General features: G+C 53.1%; 1 protein-coding gene across 2 annotated transcripts in view; it reads right to left on the bottom strand.

Annotated features, from left to right (window-relative positions):
- LOC139764301 (uncharacterized) overlaps positions 1 to 12,460 on the bottom strand; it is a 256,009-nt gene extending 243,549 nt beyond the window's left edge. The window contains exon 1 of one of the 2 annotated variants that reach the window (XM_071690787.1): positions 11,526 to 12,460. The gene's annotated coding sequence lies outside the window, so the exon portion shown is untranslated. The remainder of the gene's footprint in view (positions 1 to 11,525) is intronic. The other variant, XM_071690785.1, reaches the window with a different exon arrangement.
- Between the last annotated feature and the right edge of the window lie 2,540 nt (positions 12,461 to 15,000).

The raw sequence follows: 15,000 nt of genomic DNA, 5'->3' as shown, positions 1-15,000 counted from the left end.
ACGCACATATTGAGAACATCTGGAGAAACCCACCCCCACCCCACTGGACCAACGGGGTCTCCCAGGGGGGGCGAGGGGGAAGGGGGGAGAGGGGAGGGGGGGAGGGAAAGACGTTTGGAAAAGGAAGGGAATTCTGAAATGGTGTCTTGCCTTTCCCCCCCTCCCACATCTCTAGCCTCTCTCTCTCTCTCTCTCTCTCTCTCTCTCTCTCTCTCTCTCTCTCTCTCTCTCTCTCTCTGTGTTGACCTTCTTATCTCCCTGACCTTTTCAACATTCTAACCCAACGATCATTTGGCAAATTCATTTTTGCCGTTTTTCTTTTTTCCTTTTTATGTCAGGGTTCGAATCCTTTTTGTCCATTTCTTTTGAAAGTCAACCTTCCCGCTTTCCACAAACCCACATTCCCTCTCCCACACCCATGTATCTATCCTTCTCCATTCCACAACCTTAAACCTCTTCCACACACACACACACATCCCTCTTCTCTCCATTCCACAACTCTAACCCTTTCCACACACACAACACACACACACACACACACACATACAACCTCTTCCCTATTACTTAACCCTAACCCCTTTCCACCCACATCCCTCCTCCTCCATTCCACAAACCTTTCCCCCTTTTCCACACACTCCCCCTCCCTTCCCACTCCCCCAGATCACCTCTCGACCTGGGGGAGCGCCCCCCCCCCCCCCCACCAAGATTCAAGGCACAATCAACTGACATTTTAACAGTGGAACCTGCGCTAGGGATGGGAGAGAGAGAGAGAGAGAGAGAGAGAGAGAGAGAGAGAGAGAGAGAGAGAGAGAGAGAGAGAGAGAGAGAGAGAGAGACTCTCCCTCTCTCACTCGCTCCTCTTCCTACACCATCTGGATTTCTCTCACTTGGGAAGGGGGGAGGGAAGGGGGGAAGGGGGACAATGGGAGAGGGTGTGGGAATGGGATGGGGGATAGGAAAGGAAGGGGGAGGGAAAGAGGAAATAGGGGGGGGAGGAGATGGGTTCATCCATGAAGACAGATGTTATGACACAGAGACGAAGAACAAGTGTTCTTCTTTGATACAGAGACGAAGAACAAGTGTTCTGCTTTGACACAGAGACGAAGAACAAGTGTTCTTTGATACAGGGACGAAGAACAAGTGTTCTTCTTTGATACAGGGACGAAGAACAAGTGTTCTTCTATGATACAGGGACGAAGAACAAGTGTTCTTCTTTGATACAGGGACGAAGAACAAGTGTTCTTCTTTGATACAGGGACGAAGAACAAGTGTTCTTCTATGATACAGGGACGAAGAACAAGTGTTCTTCTTTGATACAGGGACGAAGAACAAGTGTTCTTCTTTGATACAGGGACGAGAACAAGTGTTTTCTATGATTTCAGGGACGAAGAAAAAAAAGTGTTCTTCTTTGGATACAGGGACGAAGAACAAGTGTTCTTCTTTGATACAGAGACGAAGAACAAGTGTTCTTCTTTGATACAGGGACGAAGAACAAGTGTTCTTCTATGATACAGGGACGAAGAACAAGTGTTCTTCTTTGATACAGGGACGAAGAACAAGTGTTCTTCTATGATACAGGGACGAAGAACAAGTGTTCTTCTTTGATACAGAGACGAAGAACAAGTGTTCTTCTTTGATACACAGACGAAGAACAAGTGTTCTTCTTTGTTATAACGTATTCCACCCATCTGTTCTCCAGGATCAGTGTTCTCCATCGGGAGGGCTTGACCTGTCTCAGGTGGCCACCTCCCACGCCCACCTGTCAATGACAGATGGCACCAAACACGTCCAGAAGGGGGAAGGGAGAGGAGAGGGGGAGAGGGGGAGGGGGAAGAAGAACACCCCATCATCTAATTTTTCTTGTCTCCCCCCCTCCCCGGCCGTCCTTCAGGGGGAGGGGGAGAAGGGTGGGGGAAGGGGGAGGGGGAAGGGGGGAAGAAGAACACCCCATCATCTAACATCTTTCTTGTCTCCCCCCCTTCCCGGCCGTCCTTCAGGGGGGAGGGGGAGAAGGGTGGGGGAAGGGGGAGGGGGAAGGGGGGAAGAAGAACACGCCATCATCTAATTTTTCTTGTCTCCCCCCCTCCCCGGCCGTCCTTCAGGGGGAGGGGGAGAAGGGTGGGGGAAGGGGGAGGGGGAAGGGGGGAAGAAGAACACCCCATCATCTAACATCTTTCTTGTCTCCCCCTTCTCCCCTTCCCCTCCCCGTCCTTCAGGGGGGAGGGGAGGGGAGGGAGGGGGAGGAGACTTGCGAAGACGGGGTGGGGGGAGGGGAAAGGGGGAGAACCCACGACCCGGATGCTGGGCATTATGTCCCCCCCCCTCTTCCCCATTTCCCCCTTTTTCCCCCTTCCTCCCCCTCCTTTTCCCACCACAGTGGGCACACTGGCACTATACCTTCCAGTGCCACTACGTTACACAGTTCCCCCTCCCCCACGTCCCTTAATTATAGGATGGGGGCCCCCTTTGTGGGAGCAGGTCAGGGCCCAGACCTTCCTGGAACCTCTGGTCTTTCCAGGTGTACACTTGGCAGTACACTTAGACTTTCCAGTGGTTCCTAGGTGTACACTCAGACCTTCCAGGTGTACACTTGGCTGTACACTTACACCTTACAGTGGTTTCTAGGTGTACATCAAGACTTTCCAGGGGCCCCAAGTATACATCCAGACCTTCCAGTGGTCCCTAGGTGTAAACTCAGACCTTCCAGTGGTCCCTAGGTGTACACTTAGACCTTCTAGTGGTTCCTAGGTGTACACTCAGACCTTCTAGTGGTTCCTAGGTGTCCACTCAGACCTTCCAGTGGTTCCTTGGTGTACACTCAGACATTTCAGTGGTTCCAGATGTACAGTCAGACCTTCCAGTGGTTCTTTGGTGTACACTCAAGACATTTCAGTGGCTCCAGGTATACATCACGATACACCCAGTCATTCCAGTGGCTCCAGTGGTACACGAAGGCATTCCAGTGGTTCCAGTGGTACACCAAGGTATTCTAGTGGTTCCAGTGGTACACCAAGGTATTCCAGTGGTTCCAGTGGTACACCAAAGCATTCCAGTGGTACACCAAGGTATTCCAGTGATACACCAAGGTATTCCAGTGGTACACCAAGGCATTCCAGTGGTTCCAGTGATACACCAAGGTATTCCAGTGGTTCCAGTGATACACCATATTTGAGTTAAATAACAGGAAATGAGGGATATTCATGGAGAGATATTGGTCGAGAAATGTATTTTTGACATTCTAAAAATTTAGCCAGGTTGTTGATTTCCCATTCCGAGATGCAGCAGAGGTCTGAATTAAGATTGGAAATATGTTCGGTACGAGAAAAAGAACTCGTATTAGAGCCAGGAAAGAATGGACAGTAAGATGAATTATATTGGAATCATTGGTATAAGACTTGATTAAGTTAAATGATTATATTTCTATATGATTTCAGTGTAGACTATTTGAAGACGACAATACGACCCTTGAGGACAAAAATACGACCCTTGAGCACGACAATACGACCCTTGAGGCCAACATACGACGCTTGAGGACGACAATACGACCCTTGAGGATGACAATAAGATCCATGAGGACAAAATACGACCTCTGAGCACAAGACGGCCCTTGAGTACAACATACGACACTTGAGCACGACGGTACGACCCTTGAGTACAACATACGACACTTGAGCACGACGGTACGACCCTTGAGTACAACATACGACCCTTCAGTACAACATACGACCCTTGAGCACGACGGTACGACCCTTGAGGACAACATACGACCCTTGAATACAACATACGACCCTTGAGCACGACGGTACGACCCTTGAGGACAACATACGACCCATGAGTACAACATACGACCCTTGAGCACGACGGTACGACCCTTGAGGACAACATACGACCCATGAGTACAACATACGACCCTTGAGCATGACGGTACGACCCTTGAATACAACATACGGCCCTTGAGCATGACGGTTCGACCCTTGAATACAACATACGACCCTTGAGCACGACGGTACGACCCTTTAGGACCAAAGACAACCCTTGAGCACGACGGTACGACCCTTGAGGACCAAAATACAACCCCTTTGACCACGACGGTACGACCCTTTAGGACCAAAGACAACCCTTGAGCACGACGGTACGACCCTTGAGGACCAAAATACAACCCCCTTGAGCACGACGGTACGACCCTTGGCTAAAGGAGGGCGCCTGGCCCCTGACCTGACCTTCCTCAAGAGCTGTGCTTGAGGGACTAAAGACCCTTCGGTGGTGGTGGCCTTGTGCACCCGGTCTGTTGACGGGGCGTCTGAGAGGCACTGGGGGGTCCTGCAGGTGGCGGGGCGGGGCGGGGCGGGGCGGGGGGCCCCACACCACACATGGGCGCCTCTGTCCTCCTGCAGCCGGCGCTGAAGTGGCCACAGGACTTGATGGGGGGGGAGTGTGGTGCAGTATGGTCCCCCCATGTGAAATAAACCCCCCGGGTCATCGATCTTAAGTGCATCGCCTGTGGCTTAACATGGTCTTGCATCACTTCCTCTTCCCCCCCACCAACCCCCACAACCCCCCCCCCCACCCCCACAGTCAGCTGTTGGCAACCCCCCCAACCCCCACAATCCCCATCCCCCTCACCCCCATCCCCCCCGCGCCTCCCCCTCCCTCAGCTCCCCCAGGGGCCCCCCCCCCCCAGGAGCGCGTAGAGAGATGTATTCTGCCTTGCTGTATGATGCGTAACAGCTGTATTCCGCGTACAAGTCGATGTATTCTGCGTATAGGCGAGGGTGTCTATTTGGCGTAGCGGGGGCAGATGTATTTGGCGTAGATGCTGTTGTATAGCAGGCGCAGAGGTGGCTGTATTTGGCGTAGGCGATGTGTCTAGATGGGAGATGTATTTTGGTGTATTTGGCGTCGCTGTATCATACAATCCACCACCACTTCTCTATCGTTAGAGTAAGGGGGAGGGGGGAAGAATCCCCTTCCCCCTCCTCTCCCCCTCCTACCCCCCTCTCCCCCTCCTACTCCCCTTCCCTCCCCCAGAGTCCCCTACGTTACCCCCCTCCCTTCCCCCAGAGATCATTCAATAGTCAAGATGGGGAAGGGGGAGGGGGGGAGGGGTGGAAGGAGGAGGAGGGGGAAAGGAGGAGAAAGGGGGGGGGTGTGGTGTGGGGTGTGGTGCGTAAAGGCGGCGTACAACACTGGCCGTGGCGTATAGTGTGCGTATAGCGTGCGTTCCTCGCCCCCCAACAGTCGCTCTAGCCGTACGACCATGTCGTACCCCCCCCCCTCTCCCCCAATCAGGGATTGGGGGAGAGGGAGGGATTGGGGGGAGGGGGGGTGTCCGCCCTAATCTCTCACAATCATGCACCGTGAGGGGGAAGGTTGGGGAGGGGGGGTCATATACGCAAAAGACCCCCCACCCCCTCACCCCCCTCCCCTCTAATCCCCCCGGCTCCCCAATCAACCAATCCCACACCAGTGAAAGGGGGTGAAGATTAGAGGGAGAGGGGGGGCGTTTTTCAGGGTTAGGTTCCATCTGTATGATTGGGGATTGGAGAACCCCAGGGAGGGAGGGAGGGAAGGGGAGGGGCGCGTGAAGGGAAGGGAAAGGAGGGAAGGAGGAGGGAAGGAGGGGGGAAGGAGGGGAGGGAGATACGAAGATAAGCACTATCTAATACCACTAAGGTCTCCCCCCCCCCCCCCTCCTCCCCCTCCCCCCTCCCCCTCCCCCCCTAACCAATCCCTTATCGGCTGTCCGATACTGATTAGAATAGATTAGAATAGTGATTGGGGCCAGAAGTGGATTGGAATTCCACACTGTGTGTGTGTGTGTGTGTGTATGTGTGTGTGTATGTGTGTATGTGTGTGTGTGTGTGTGTGTGTGTGTGTGTATGTGTGTGTGTATGTGTGTATGTGTGTGTGTATGTGTGTGTGTATGTGTGTGTGTGTGTGTGTGTGTATGTGTGTGTGTATGTGTGTGTGTGTGTGTGTATGTGTGTGTGTATGTGTGTGTGTGTATGTGTGTGTGTATGTGTGTGTGTATGTGTGTGTGTGTGTGTGTGTGTATGTGTGTGTGTATGTGTGTGTGTGTGTGTGTGTATGTGTGTGTGTATGTGTGTGTGTATGTGTGTGTGTATGTGTGTGTGTGTGTGTGTGTGTGTGTGTGTATGTATGTGTGTGTGTATGTGTGTGTGTGTGTGTGTGTGTATGTGTGTGTGTATGTGTGTGTGTGTGTGTGTGTGTGTGTGTGTGTGTGTGTATGTGTGTGTGTATGTGTGTGTGTGTGTGTGTGTGGGGGGGGGGGGGGAGGCGAAGGTGTGTGTATTGCGGGATGGGGGTGGAATGTACATGGGGAGGGGAGGGGAGGGGGGGTAGACTATGATGGGAAAGGGGTGTAACAGGATGTCGCTGTGTTATGGGAGGGAGGGGAAGGGGAGGGGGGGTGGGGGTTGGCTGGCTGGCTATGTTAATGGAGTGGGAGGGAGGAAGGGAGGGAGGTGGCTATGATTGCGTAGTGGGTGTTGGGAAACTGGCATGATGAAGGGGGGGTGGGTTAGGAGGGGGTGGTGTGGTGGGGGGGATTAGCGTGGGGGGGGGTTTGTTTCGGGTCGAGCGAATCGCCTCCCCCTCCTCCCCTTCCCCTTCTTCTCCCCCCCCACGCAACAACATCACCTTCCCACCCACACCCATCACCCCCTACTATTACTGTAGTGACATGATCCCAGAGAGAGAGAGAGAGAGAGAGAGAGAGAGAGAGAGAGAGAGAGAGAGAGAGCACTCCTATAACCCCTCCACTATAGCTCTAACCCCTCCTATATAACCCCCACTACAATCGCATCTTGAACCCAATACATCAATAACGCCTCCTACCATCCACTGAACACCCCCACTATAATACCCCCAGAACACCCCCCCTCATAACATCCCACCCAGAAGAACACCTCCAGAACACCCCCAAGAACAACCAACCCCCCTCAGAACACCCCACCCAGAAGAACATCTCAACCAGAAGAACATCTCAACCAGAAGAACATCCCACCCAGAAGAACACTTTCACCAGAACACCTCCAGAACATCCCCTCCACATCAACACCCCCCCTAGAACACCCCCCCTCATAACATCCCACCCAGAAGAACACCTCCTGAAGAACATCCCCACCAGAACACCCCCCCTCCCCCCCTAAAGAACATCTGTGAACGGTACAGTTGTGTACCACGTACCCTCCCCCCCCTCCCCTCCCCCCTCCCTACCCCGTACCCTTCCACTAACGGTACGTGGGACCCCCTCCCCCCCTTCCGTTGTACCACTTCTGTTAATGGAGTAGTAACAACACCCCCCCATCCTCCTCCAGCTTTCCCCTCCAATCCCCCCCCATCCCCTTTCTGTTGTCCTGTTGTGTGGTGTACTGTTTGCAACGGAGAGAGAGAGAGAGAGAGAGAGAGAGAGAGAGAGAGAGAGAGAGAGAGAGAGAGAGAGAGAGAGAGAGAGAGAGAGAGAATGAAAGAATGGGTTGAAAGTAGAAGGATGAATGTGATGGTATAGTGATGGAAGCGAGATGGACCACTTGTGAATGAAGTCCAGAATTGATGGAAGTGAGAAAGAAGGAGAGAGAGAGAGAGAGAGAGAGAGAGAGAGAGAGAGAGAGAGAGAGAGAGAGAGAGAGAGAGAGAGAGAATACATTGAGTCACACTTCCATCATCATCATGGGAATGAAATGATGGCAGAATGAAAGAAGTGAGAGAGGGAGGGATTTTGAAGGAAGCAGAGATGGAAGGGGTGTGTGTAAGAGAGAGAGAGAGAGAGAGAGAGAGAGAGAGAGAGAGAGAGAGAGAGAGAATACATTGAGTCACACTTCCATCATCATCATGGGAATGAAATGATGGCAGAATGAAAGAAGTGAGAGAGGAAGGGATTTTGAAGGAAGCAGAGATGGAAGGGGTGTGTGTAAGAGAAAGAGAGACGGAAGAGAGACAAGACTGAGCAAAAGTCTCTCTCTCTCTCTCTCTCTCTCTCTCTCTCTCTCTCTCTCTCTCCCCTCCCAACAACCACCCCCCCCTACCCCCACACCCTCTCTCTCTCTCTCTCTCTCTCTCTCTCTCTCTCTCTCTCTCTCTCTCTCTCTCTCTCTCTCTCTCTATCTCTCCCCATTCCAACAACCCCCACACCCCCCCATCCACTCCCTCCTTCTTCCCATCCCACTAGCATTTGAAGGGGGGGAAAAGAGAGAGGGGAGAGGTTAGGGGAGAAGAGGCCAGTGGGGAGTATCCCCAACCCTGGGGAGGTTAACACTCACCCCTGGGGGAGGTTAACACTCACCCCTGGGGAGGTTAACACTCACCCCTGGGGAGGTTAACACTCACCCCTGGGGGAGGTTAACACTCACCCCTGGGGGAGGTTAACACTCACCCCTGGGAGGTTAACACTCACCCCTGGGGAGGTTAACTCTCACCCCTGGGAGGTTAACACTCACCCCTGGGGGAGGTTAACACTCACCCCTGGGGAGGTTAACACTCACCCCTGGGGGAGGTTAACTCTCACCCCTGGGGGAGGTTAACACTCACCCCTGGGGAGGTTAACTCTCACCCCTGGGGAGGTTAACACTCACCCCTGGGGGAGGTTAACACTCACCCCTGGGGAGGTTAACACTCACCCCTGGGGGAGGTTAACTCTCACCCCTGGGAGGTTAACACTCACCCCTGGGGAGGTTAACTCTCACCCCTGGGGACGTTAACACTCACCCCTGGGGGAGGTTAACACTCACCCCTGGGGAGGTTAACACTCACCCCTGGGGGAGGTTAACTCACCCCTGGGGAGGTTAACACTCACCCCTGGGGGAGGTTAACACTCACCCTTGGGGGAGGTTAACACTCACCCCTGGGAGGTTAACACTCACCCCTGGGGGAGGTTAACACTCACCCTGGGGAGGTTAACACTCACCCCTGGGGGAGGTTAACACTCACCCTGGGGGAGGTTAACTCTCACCCCTGGGGGAGGTTAACACTCACTCCTGGGGGAGGTTAACACTCACCCTGGGGAGGTTAACACTCACCCCTGGGGGAGGTTAACACACCCCTGGGGGAGGTTAACACTCACCCCTGGGGGAGGTTAACACTCACCCCTGGGGAGGTTAACACTCACCCCTGGGGGAGGTTAACACTCACCCCTGGGGGAGGTTAACACTCACCCCTGGGGAGGTTAACACTCACCCCTGGGGAGGTTAACACTCACCCTGGGGAGGTTAACACTCACCCCTGGGGAGGTTAACACTCACCCCTGGGGGAGGTTAACACTCACCCCTGGGGGAGGTTAACACTCACCCTGGGGAGGTTAACACTCACCCCTGGGGAGGTTAACACTCACCCCTGGGGAGGTTAACACTCACCCCTGGGGGAGGTTAACACTCACCCCTGGGGTTTACTCACCCTGGGGAGGTTAACACACCCCTGGGGGAGGTTAACACTCACCCCTGGGGGAGGTTAACACTCACCCCTGGGGGAGGTTAACACTCACCCCTGGGGTTTCCTCTCCCCAGTAACTTCAACACCCCCACAAGAAATTAACCTAAACAAACGAACGTACACATCTCTCTCTCTCCCCCCTACTCAATTTCTGTCACGCTTTTCTCCCCACATCCCCCTGTTCAACCAGGGGTTTACACTGGGTTTACACGCGTAAGACTTCACACCGCCATGGGTTTACAGCAGGTCAGGTGTCATTTCATAAGACCTACTGTGTTAAGGGGAGGTTTACGTGGGCCAGATGAGTTTACACAAGGGGAGGTGGGAAAGGTGTAGACTATATTCAACATGGGTTTACGGATACTATACTACGCTTCGTTGGATGTCTTCCGTGACCAACTGGTTTCCATGTCTAAGACCATACGCTACAGTAGTTTACGGCCATTACACCAAGGTTGGTTTACAGGTGATGAGTCTTTTACGAATTGTAGTTTACACTTCATCATAATGTGGTAGGTATACTAAAGGTATACGCCACAGTACCGTGTTTTAAAGACTCATACGCCATAGTAGTTTACAGGCGTAATAAGCCAGAGTGCAGTGGTTTACATGCTTAGTATGGTAGATTGCAGTGGTTTACATGCGTCATACTCTATGATACAATGGTTTACAGTGCTATATGTCATAATACAGTGATACATACAGACGTCATACGCCATAATACAACAGATTACAGGAGTTATACGCCAATAGCACAATAGTTTACGGGCGTTATACGCCACAGTACTATAGAGTACAGGAGGTATACGCCATAGTACAGTAGGTTACAGGGGTTATACACCTTCATACAGTAATCTACAGGCGTCATACGCCATTATACTGTGGTTTACATAGTACTGTGGTTTACATGTATTATACGCCATATCACAACGGTTTACATGCGTCATACTTCATAGTACACTGAGTCAAATGCGTTATACGCCATAGAATAATGGTTTACAGGCCTTTTACGCCATTTCACAATGGTTTACATGTGTTGTACGCCGTAGCAAACTAGTCTACATGCGTTATACGCCATGTGCCACCGGTTCAAAGGCGACATACGCCACCGTGCAGTGGTTTACATGCATCATACGCCGTGGGACAATGGTTTACATGCATCCTACGTCGTGGGGACTATGGTTTACACACCGCAATACAGTGGCATAAGAAGCGTTCTACATCATAACAAGAGGAGTTTACGGGTACTAATCTCCTCGCTACACTGGTCTACATCTCGCTACACTGGTCTACATCTCCTTGCTACACTGGTCTACATAATCTCGCTACACTGGTCTACATAATCTCGCTACACTGGTCTACATCATCTCGCTACACTGGTCTACATCTCCTCGCTACACTGGTCTACATCTCGCTACACTGGTCTACATCTCCTCGCTACACTGGTCTACATCATCCCGTTACACTGGTCTACATCACCTCGCTACACTAGTCTACATCATCTCGTTACATTGGTCTACATCTCCTCGCTACACTGGTATACATCATCTCGTTACACTGGTCTACATCTCCTTGCTACACTGGTCTACGTTATCTCGCTACACTGGTCTACATCATCTCGTTACACTGGTCTACATCTCCTCGCTACACTGGTATACATCATCTCGTTACACTGGTCTACATCTTGCTACACTGGTCTAGATCATCTTGCTACACTAGTCTACATCTCGCTACACTGGTATACATCATCTCGCTACACTGGTCGACATTATCTCACTACACTGGTCTACATCTCCTCGCTACACTGGTCTACATCTCCTCGCTACACTGGTATACATCATCTCGTTACACTGGTCTACATCTCCTTGCTACACTGGTCTACATCTCCTCGCTACACTGGTCTACATCATCTCGCTACACAGGTCTACATAATCTCGCTACACTGGTCTACATCTCCTCGCTATACACTAGTCTATATCTCGCTATACACTGGTCTCCATCATCTCGCTGCACACTGGTTTACACAAGGGGGAGGGTGGTTTACTACGTCAATCTACAGTAGTTTACAATTGACTTACCTTCTCTTTCTCTGTCTCTCTCTTTCTCGTCTCTCTTCTTGGCCGAATAATAATCCAGGGGCGATTTATTTCGCGGTGTGGGGGTGTGGTGTGGGGGGGTATAGTGTGGGGGAAGAATAAATTCGAAGGAATAAATCTAAGACCCAAATATATATATATAAAAAATATATATATATATATTTATATATATTTCCGTCACTATAAATTGATTGAGTTTATTCCGCGTATATAAAATGTATATGAATGTATATATATATAAATGTATATATAGAGACACACACTCTCTCTCTCTCTCTCTTTCTCTTTTTTCTTCCTTTTCTCCTTTCTGTATTATAACTTTTCCAGCGTTTGATCTCGCGTTTGATCTCGCGTTTGATCTCGCGTTCCAGGGGCGCCAACACCCACCCCACCCCCCCTTTTTAGAAGGAGTCCAGGCTAATGGCCACAATAGACACCGATGTATATATATACATCCTCTCTCCTCTTCTTGGCTTAGGGGGGGGTATGTATGTCTCTCTCTCTCTCTCTCTCTCTCTCTCTCTCTCTCTCTCTCTCTCTCTCTCTCTCTCTCCAACAGCGTTGACGAGAGAGGAGAAAAGGAAGAGGAGGAGGAAAAGGAGGAGAAGGAAGAGGAAGAGGGGGGGAAGAAAAGGAAGAGGAGGAGGAGGAGGAGGGAAGAAAGGGGGAGGGGAAGAAGGGGAAAGAGGAAGGGGGAAGAAAATATAAAAGAGAGAGGCTGTGAGAGAGAGAAAGGGGAAGAAGAAGAAGGGGAGGAAGTGTTGAATGGAATGGGTGATGATGGGGAAACACACCCCACACACGGCCGTGCACAGCGTGGGGGGGAGGGGAGTGTGAGGGGAGGAGGAGGAGAGAAGGGGGAGAGACACGAGCAGGCGCGCGCGCGTGTGTGTGCACACGACGACTGCCGTGCGTATACTGAGCCCCCAGACACACACACACACACACACACACACACACACACACACGCTTGAGGAAGTCCCCCGTGTGTGTGTGTGTGTGTGTGTGTGTGTGTGTGATGGGTCGCGGAGGAGGGGTGGGGGTCCCCTCCCTCCCCAGCCCCCCCCCACGCCCCAGTCCTGGCCCTAGTAAGCCCCCTGACACCCCCGTGTATCTGGGGCCCGCCCCCCCACCCCCCTCCCTTCCCCCATGCCAACGTGAGAGTCAATATGACTTAAGGGGTTGCTATGTTGGTTTTTTTTTCTTATTTTTTTCTTCACAAACACGTAAGTCTAGATGGTGTCTGTGGGTCTGTATCTTAGCCTGGGCGTTCTCTCAGTGGTTCAGTGGGTGAAATGGCTTGCTCCCCCTGAATCTCCGGGGGTTAAATGCCACTCTCTCCCTCTCCTCCCCTCCCCCCAGACTCTCTCGGGGGAGATATATATATATACCTCCCCCTCCCCTCCCTCTCCCCCCCACACAATCTCCGGGGTCAAATACTTCCTCCTTACGATCTCTACGGGGCAAACACTTCCTCTCCCAGAGAGTCTCCGGGGGTAAACACATACTCCACACAGTCTCCGGGGGTAAACACATACTCCACACAGTCTCCGGGGGTAAACACATACTCCACACAGTCTCCGGGGGTAAACACATACTCCACACAGTCTCCGGGGGTAAATACATACTCCACACAGTCTCCGGGGGTAAATACATACTCCACACAGTCTCCGGGGGTAAACACATCCTCCACACAGTCTCCGGGGGTAAACACATCCTCCACACAGTCTCAGGGGGTAAACACATCCTCCACAGAGTCTCCGGGGGTAAACACATCCTCCACACAGTCTCAGGGGGTAAAATACTTTTTCCCACAGTCTCTGGGGGGCTGTACTGTCCTCTCTCCATTTATAGTGGTGACACACACACCTCCCCCCCCCACACACCCAGCAACTACACCCTCCCCCACATCCACCAGCTACACCCTCTCCCCACATCCAGCAGCTACACCCTCCCTCACACTCAGCAGCTACACGCTCCCCCCACACCCAGCAGCTACACCCTCCCTCACACTCAGCAGCTACACGCTCCCCCCACACCCAGCAGCTACACCCTCCCTCACACTCAGCAGCTACACCCTCCCCCCACACCCAACAGCTACACCCTCCCCCCACAGCCAACAGCTACATCCTCCCCCACACCCAGCAGCTACACCCTCCCCCACAACCAGCAGCTACACCCTCCCCCACAACCAGCAGCTACACCCCCCCCTACACCCACCAGCTACACCCTCCACCTACACCCAGCAGCTACACCCTCCCCCACACCCACAGCTACATCCCCAATACACCCAACAGCTACACCACTCCCCCCACACCCAGCAGCTATACCCTTCCCCACACCCAGCAGCCACACCCTCCCCCACATCCAGCAGTTACATCACCCTCCCCTACACCCAGCAGTTACATACTCACCCCACACCCAACAGCTACACCCTCCCCCACACCCAGCAGTTACATCACCCTCCCCTACACCCAGCAGTTACATACTCACCCCACACCCAACAGCTACACCACTCCCCCCACACCCAATAGCTACACCCTCCCCCACACCCAGCAGCTACACCCTCCCCCACATCCAGTAGCTACAACCTCTCCCACACCCAGGAGCTACACCCTCCCCCACACCCAGCAGCTACACCCTCCCCCACACCCAGTGGCTACACCCTACCCCCACACCCAGCAGCTACACCCTCCCCACACTCAGTAGCTATACCTTACCCCCACACCCAGCAGCTACACCCTCCCCTACACCCACTTCCCACACCCAGCAGCTACACCCTCCCTCCACACCCACCAGCTACACCCTCCCCTACACCCAGCAGCTACACCCTTCCCCACATCCAGCAGCTACACCCTCCCCCACATCCAGTAGCTACACCCACCCCCCACACCCAGCAGCTACACCTTCCCCCCACACCCAACAGCAACACCCTCCCCCACACCCACCAGCTACAACCTTCCTCCACTCCCAGCAGCTACACCTTCCCCCTACATCCACAGCTACACCCTCCCCCACAACCAGCAGCTACACCCTGCCCCCACACCCATCAGTTGCATCCTCCCCCACACCCAGCAGCTACACCCTCCCAACACCCAGCAGCTTTCACCCCCCCTCACCAGCAGGGTTCCACCTTCCTCCACTCCCAGCAGCTACATCCTCCCCCCCCCACATCCAACAGCAACACCCTCCCCCACATCCAGCAGTTACACCCTTCCCTCACACCCATCAGTTACACCCTCCCCCACACCCAACAGCAACACCCTCCCCCACATCCAGCAGTTACACCCTTCCCTCACACCCATCAGTTACATCCTCCCCCCACACCCAGCAGCTACACCCTCCCCCACATCCAGCAGTTACACCCTTCCCTCACACCCATCAGTTACATCCTCCCCCCACACCCAGCAGCTACACCCCCCCCCACATCCAGGGGAGTTTACACCCTTCCCTCACA

This window comes from Panulirus ornatus, chromosome 49, assembly GCF_036320965.1.
Source record: "Panulirus ornatus isolate Po-2019 chromosome 49, ASM3632096v1, whole genome shotgun sequence".
Classification (NCBI taxonomy): Eukaryota; Metazoa; Arthropoda; class Malacostraca; order Decapoda; family Palinuridae; genus Panulirus; species Panulirus ornatus.
Note: the sequence above shows the minus strand (reverse complement) of the source record. Positions and strands in the feature narration are given on the sequence as shown.